The sequence below is a fragment of the Mustela nigripes genome, chromosome 12 (genome assembly GCF_022355385.1).
Source record: "Mustela nigripes isolate SB6536 chromosome 12, MUSNIG.SB6536, whole genome shotgun sequence".
NCBI lineage: Eukaryota > Metazoa > Chordata > Mammalia > Carnivora > Mustelidae > Mustela > Mustela nigripes.
This window is the reverse complement of record NC_081568.1, coordinates 60166360-60172999: the sequence shown is the minus strand read 5'-3', so window position 1 is coordinate 60172999 and position 6640 is coordinate 60166360. Positions and strand designations below refer to the sequence as shown.

The following is a 6640-nucleotide window of genomic DNA, read 5'->3' as shown; positions in this document are numbered from 1 at the left end:
GGTCTGGGAAGGATTTTAGGATAAGGCTCTTCTCTCTTGTCTTCATTTGTTGCTCCTTTGGATTCCCTTGAGGGGCTCAGAGTTTCAACATTTTGCAGAAAGGGGACCCTTTCTCTACAAGGCAACTCAAGTTCCTTTCAGGAGCCTGGTCCCGTTCTAGAGCAGGAAGTTCATCTCAGTCAGGTCACCGTTTCTCTGGGCTGCTCTCAGATCTGGGAGCTACAGGGGCATCAGGGCCAGCCAGTTGCTTGTCCTCAGCCTCTGTCCTGCAGGCTAGCCCCTGAGGTGATGACCACGCTCCAACCCTGGGCCTGGGTTCGTGGCAGATTCTGCCCTCCTGTCCTTCTCTCACTGCGCCCATCCAGATACCCCCCCCCCCCAACCTGGGCACGGCTTCTGTGCCCTCCGGGGTGCAGGCCCCTCTGGGAGGCAGTCTTGGGCCCCTATGCCCTCAGCCCCTTCTGGCACGAGTGTGTTTTGTGTGGATTTTGAGTGGGAAGCAGGGCCCCGGCATCCCAGGGACAGATTCCCCACAGCACCCTGGGTTGTCTGCTGTTCCCTTAACTCTCAACTGCTTTTTGCTCATTCTTCCTGCACCCTAGAAGCTTCGGCCTGCTTTGCTCTGTGGACTCATTATCTCCTTCCTCAAAGCCTCTGTTCAGGCCTATAGTCCCACAGAGCTTCCGCTTTGAAACTCAAGAGATTTTTCTCATCCTATGACATCTCTTCCCTCAGGCGCAGAGGCCACCTGGGCTTATTCTGCTCTGGGCTGAAGGGTGGGGGGTGTGCGGAGAGCAGGGCTACAAGGAAAGGCAGGGAGGAAAAAAGAGCATTTGAAAATCCAAAATATCCTTGTCCATGTACCATAAAAGCAATCCGAATATAAATAGAGACTCGGGGTCAAAGAACAGGTAACCGAGGTAGAAAACCAAGTCCAGAGGAGAAAAGAATTTAACCTTCCATTCATGTGGCTAACATATAATTGAGCTCAGAATGGGTGAGCTTCCTGGCAGCCAAAGGGGAAAAATAAAAAAGAGACACCGTCACTTTACACACTTGTTTTCAAAGCAGAGAAAAGCAGACAAACTCATCAAGAACAGTAAAAAGGCTTTTTAAAAGACTTGTCACTTGGGACCTTACAGTGGCAGTCCCAGAGGAGAGAGGAGGAGGTTGACCAGGCAATCCAGAAATGAGCTACGGGCGTTTCTGGAGTCCTGGTGGCTCCAGACCGGAAGCTTGAAGTCAGAGCAGAAAGGATGCCTGCCTGGTTGCCTGGTCATCCCATTAGCTAGCCTTCTGGCTGGCTCCACCCTCTCCCTACATGAGGACCCCACCCCCCCAACCCTGCCCGCCCTTTCTTTTAACATTATAAAGTAGCACATGTTTGGAATTGATTTCAAAAATACAGGGAGAAAGAAAACAACATTAAAACACCAGAAAAGGGGCGCCTGGGTGGCTCAGTGGGTTAAAGCCTCTGCCTTCGGCTCAGGTCATGATCCCCGGGTTCTGGGATCGAGTCCCACGTCGGGCTCTCTGCTCAGTAGGAAGCCTGTTTCCCTCTCTCTCTCTGCCTGCCTCTCTGCCTACTTATGACCTCTGTCTGTCAAATAAATAAATAAAATGTTTTAAAAAAATAATAAATAAAACACCAGAAAAGAGTCCAAGGAGTGAACAATCGGTTGTCCTCCTTCCTTGTATCCCGTTCCCCAGCTCCCCTCTCCACAGCAGTCTTGAAACTAGCTCTTCCTTCCTTCCAGAGTCAGTCTATGCATGTGTTAAGAATGTTTAGCCCTTCTCATCTTTTTTTTTTTTTTTTTTTTGGATACAAACGTAAGTTAGCGTGCGCCTCCTGCTGCTGGACTTGCTTCTTCACCCTGCAGTGTATCTGGAGACGGGTCCCTTTTTTTAATGATTGCATAGTATTCAATGATGTCATTATTCCCTAAGTTAGTGAATCCATTCCTATTGATATTTATTTAGATTATTTGCAATCGACTGCTTTTTTAAATGGTGCTGGGATCGGATTACCTCGTACGTACTTCTTTGGAGCAGAGACGTGTATATATTGGAAAAAGACCACTTTGTGAAACCATTCAATTAAAGGAATGGGCATTTTAAATTAATAACGATATCGTCAAATTGTTCCACAAAAAAGGCTGGACAACTAACATTCCTGCCAGTTTCCCCTACTCTTGCCAACATAGTACAGCATCATTTTTTGTCTCGGTCATTGGGATAATATTGTCTTCCTTGATTGTTGGCACTGGCCTATTTAAAGAGGAAGCAAATTAGGTGGGAGAATGCTCAACAGTCAGCATCACCTAAATTATGCAGACAGGACCAGCTCTACCATGTGTGGGCCCACCACACAATGAAAATAAGGAGCCTCTTGCTGAAAAATTCAGTATTCCAAGATGGCGACAGTCGAGCACTGAAATCAAGTGCAGGACTCTTGCAAGCGTGGGGCCCCTGACAACCTGCCAGCCCCTGGCCCTGGCCCTGCCTACAGGGAGAAAGAGAACAATGGGATGCCAAGTAATCATTACAAATGACAAGCCTGAGCTGTCCATCAGGAGAGGAAAACATGTACGGAAAAGGAAATATCAAACTGCTCTTGCCCACAGCCTGTGGCTTCACGGACAGGGATGTGCTTGTGTTCGCAGACATGAGCTCAGACTCCTCAGGAAAGAGAGTTTCCACGTAACAAGTACTAGTTAAGCCATATGAGCTTGCTCTGGTCAGAGGCGGCAGCTTCAGAGGGTTGTGTGGTAGGAAACCCCATGTTGCTCTGTTCAGATTCCCCCAAAAGTAGAGTGTTGACACAAGAATAGGGGTACAAGCAATTATTTGGCAGTGATCCCAGGAGACAGTGGCAAGAGAGTAGGGGGGTCAGATGGGAAGGGGAAGGTGTGTTTTGGAAGGGGAAGCAAGTGAAAGGTGTGTTTGCGTGCTAGTTCCCACTGTGGCCACCGGAGTTCAGCATCCCTGGGGACCACTGGGAAATGGGAGAAATTTCCTCTCAATCCAGGGCCAGGCAGCTGGAGTACTAATTTGTCAGTGCCCTACCCATCATTGGTTGAGGGCAATAAGCAATAGCTCCCTATTTGGAGGGCGACGGGGCACGTGCTCCCATGCCTGGGGGGAAAGCCTGCAGGTTGAGAGGTGCAGGTGTGGACCCCATGGAGAAAGATGATGCAGCAGAGCTGTGGGTGTCCCGGTGCCCACGTCCAGTGCTTGTGGTACTCACTTCTTCTTCTTTAATTTTTTTTAAAGATTTTATTTATTTGAAAGAGAGAGAATGAGAGAGAGCATGCGAGCAGAGAAGGTCAGAAGGAGAAGCAGACTCCCCATGGAGTTGGGAGCCCAATGCGGGACTCATCCCAGGACTCTGGAACCATGACCTGAACCAAAGGCAGTCGCTTAACCAACTGAGCCACCCAGGCACCCCAACCTACGGTACTCACTTCTATGCCCACAACTGTGGTCACTTTAGAGTCTGCCACCACATGAACAAGGAAGCTCACACTGGGGGTAGCATTCACATCAGCAGTGATACCAGGATAGAAGTGCAGTGTCGCGGCCACTGGGCGGGGATTGGGGAGCATCCTCTTGCTTGGCTTCCTCCTGAAGCTAAGTTTATAGCAAACCCAGTCTGAGCTGCCTTATGAATGGAAGACTCGGGGTGTGCTTGCTGCTGGCTGAGAGTGGAGGAGGCCTGTGCTGGGGCCAGCAAGGTGGGGGTGGGGGCGTGCTATACAGGAGCAAGGAAGGAAGGAATAGCTGGGAGTCCTTGCCAGATTTCTTGGGCAATGTTTTGCAAGTGGGCCATATATTGCACACAAGCAGGCAGCCGCAGCCATGAGGATTTTCCCCCTTCTAACAGTTTTCCTGTAGAAACAAAACGCTTGTAGTCTCCCACTAATTCAGTGCTCCTCTTTCTGAGAGCGGGTCCGCTGACCTCTTCATGACTAATCCACCGGAATAACAGCCTTTCCATCCCCTCCGTGGTACCTGCAGGCTCATTCAGGAGAAGTGTGTCACCCGCCACAACGCCTGCCCTTCCCCAAAGGCCCACTTTTGGCGACGGCAAGAAACGCTTTGTCTTTTTCCTTGAAGGAAGAGTTGGATGCTGAAATTCTATTTAAATAGTGATCTTTTTGTTTGTTTCCTTTGGAAAAGGGACCTTTGAGCATTAAGCATATATTTTTTTAAGATTTTATTTATTTATTTGACAGACAGAGATCACAAGTAGGCAGAGAGGCAGGCAGAGAGAGAGGGGGAAGAAGGCTCCCTGCTGAGCAGAGAGCCCGACGTGGGACTCGATCCCAGGACCCCGAGACCACGACCCGAGCCGAAGGCAGAGGCTCAACCCACTGAGCCACCCAGGTGCCCCAGCATTAAGCATATTTTAAACGAATCAAATATATGGATACACATCTTTAACGTGTCAGCAAGGCTGCTTTTTAAAAAGTCTTTTCAGAGTTTGGATCAGCGTCAGCCCTATTTGTTCTCAGAGCTGAGGGCTTGGTACCCTCCAAAAATGGGCCCCCTTTTCCAGAGTTATCTACTGGCTCCTTCCCCGATGGCCATCCGCTCTGAGTTGCCTGTCGCCTCTCTGGAGTCAGCTGGTGGTATCAAAGCCAAGACCGTATGAAGGAGGCCAGAGGGAGACAGACAGAGAGAACAGCGGGGGCAGGCGGGCAAATGCATCTGTGGTCTCCGGTATTTCTGCCAGAACTGACACGCTGCCGCCTTTTTTTTTTTTTTTTTTTTTTGTGCTTGACAGGAGTCGGCTTGTAAATGAGTGTCTCCAGACTGGCTTTCTCTCTCCTTGTTCAAAGTTCTTGCTCAGGAGAGCTTGGTGGTGAACCCCCCACGGACCCAGCCCATCCTCAGCTCTCCTACTTAGAAGCCCGTGGGTGGGCTTCTCTGTAAGTGCATTTGCAGAACGGCCTATGTGCCTCCCAAAAATAATCAGCTCTGCTATGCCTCCAGCAGCTGGGACATGGTGGTTGGAGAGCAGCAAAGCAGGTATTGTTATGCCCTAATCCCAGGGAAGGACACTATGCTTCAGAGAGGGCAAGTCACTTGCCCTGGGTCACAGAGCCCCAGGGCCAGATGCTGGGATTGGAGCCTGCCCGATCCCATTCGCGCCCCTGTGTCCCTGTAAGACATGACAGGAGCAGTCAGGGAGGTCTGGACTTCAAACTGTCCTTTTCCGTCCCCTGGTCTCTGTCACTCAGGCCTGCCACACCTCTCCTCTCTCTTTCTCACTTGGGAAGAGGTCTCTGGAGCCTTCCGGGAGGCCCTCTTTCACGGCTTGAACCTCTAGTTCTGCTTCTAGCCCCATCTCCAGATCCTCCTCCCTGGGCTACCAGAGAGACCTCCCTAAAGTTCACCAGCCCTCCTCCCACCACACACACGCTTGCATAAAGTCTTTCCGTGCCTCAGCGGCACACACAGACAAGGGATTCAACCCCCATGGAGGGACCCTCACCCACCCAGCTGTCTGCTGTTTTCTCTGCCCTTTCACGTGCTGTCCTGCCACCCTGCCCACTTCTGCCCAGAGGCAGCTTTTCCACTGGGTCAGCCCCACCTGCACGGGCATAAACCGCCTCTCTACCCTGTCCCTCTGCGCCCAGTCCTCGCACCTAACCTGCTCCCCGTAGCCCCACTCCGTCTGTCTGCCCACCCTCTATGTGGATTCCTGCAGGACAGGGAGCCTTTGATTGTAATGTCTCCAGCACCGGCAGCTAAGAGTAGGGCCCCTAGTGAGGGAGGAGGAAGTGTCCGTTGAACCAAAAGGTGAATGAACAGACTTGGGTATTTGTAAGATGGTAACGACACCTGGAAAAGTTGTACTCTCAACCCCCACCCCCATGCCTGGGAAGGTTTCAGCAGCAGGTTTTGATCAAGGAAAGGGGCAACTGGGAGATGTCAGTAAGGGAAGGAATTAGGGACTGGAAGAAAGACAAAGGAAACTGAACAGATTCCAAATCGCACCAAGTACGTTTTCAAATTTCCTGCCCCAACACTGCCTTTCTATCCAGGCTCACCTACTTGTCCAAAGTGACCTTGGGGCCAGGCAGGGACTTTTCTCCGGTAATCTTCCAGGCTTCCGTCCTTTCTGCTCTCTTGTCATCTGCATGGAAACTGGCTCTGTGTCTCCCACCAGCCCCCAGTCTCCCCTCTGCACACTCTGCACTACAACCCTAACATGTATCTAAATTCACTCATTACTGGAAAAGCTATTGGTGTTGACATGTAGGAACATCCATTTTAATTATGGAAAGGGACCTCCTTATCAATTATTTAGAGCCCACAGAAAATAATACAGTGAAAATAAGAGAGGAAAAATTAGCTCTGTCTTTTGCTTTGAAAATTTGACATGGGGGCCGTCATGGTACATACATATGCCTCGCCACACGCACACACACGCGCGTGCACACACACGCACGAAGACAGACCCTGAGGTGCATTCCATACTTCAGATTCTAAGACTGGTACCTTTCAAAAAGGGATAAAGCAGCAGAAATTAAAAATGTTAGCTGTTTGAGAAAAGCCACTGAAAGCCAAAAAAAAAAAAAAAAAAAAAATTGGAAGTTGGCACAATGAATTTCAAAGAATATTTAGTTGAGGT

General features: G+C 50.0%; 1 pseudogene; it reads right to left on the bottom strand.

Annotated features, from left to right (window-relative positions):
• Positions 1-5350, bottom strand: part of LOC132027528 (ubiquitin-conjugating enzyme E2 variant 1-like) — a 21195-nt pseudogene extending 15845 nt beyond the window's left edge.
• Positions 5351-6640: the final 1290 nt, after the last annotated feature.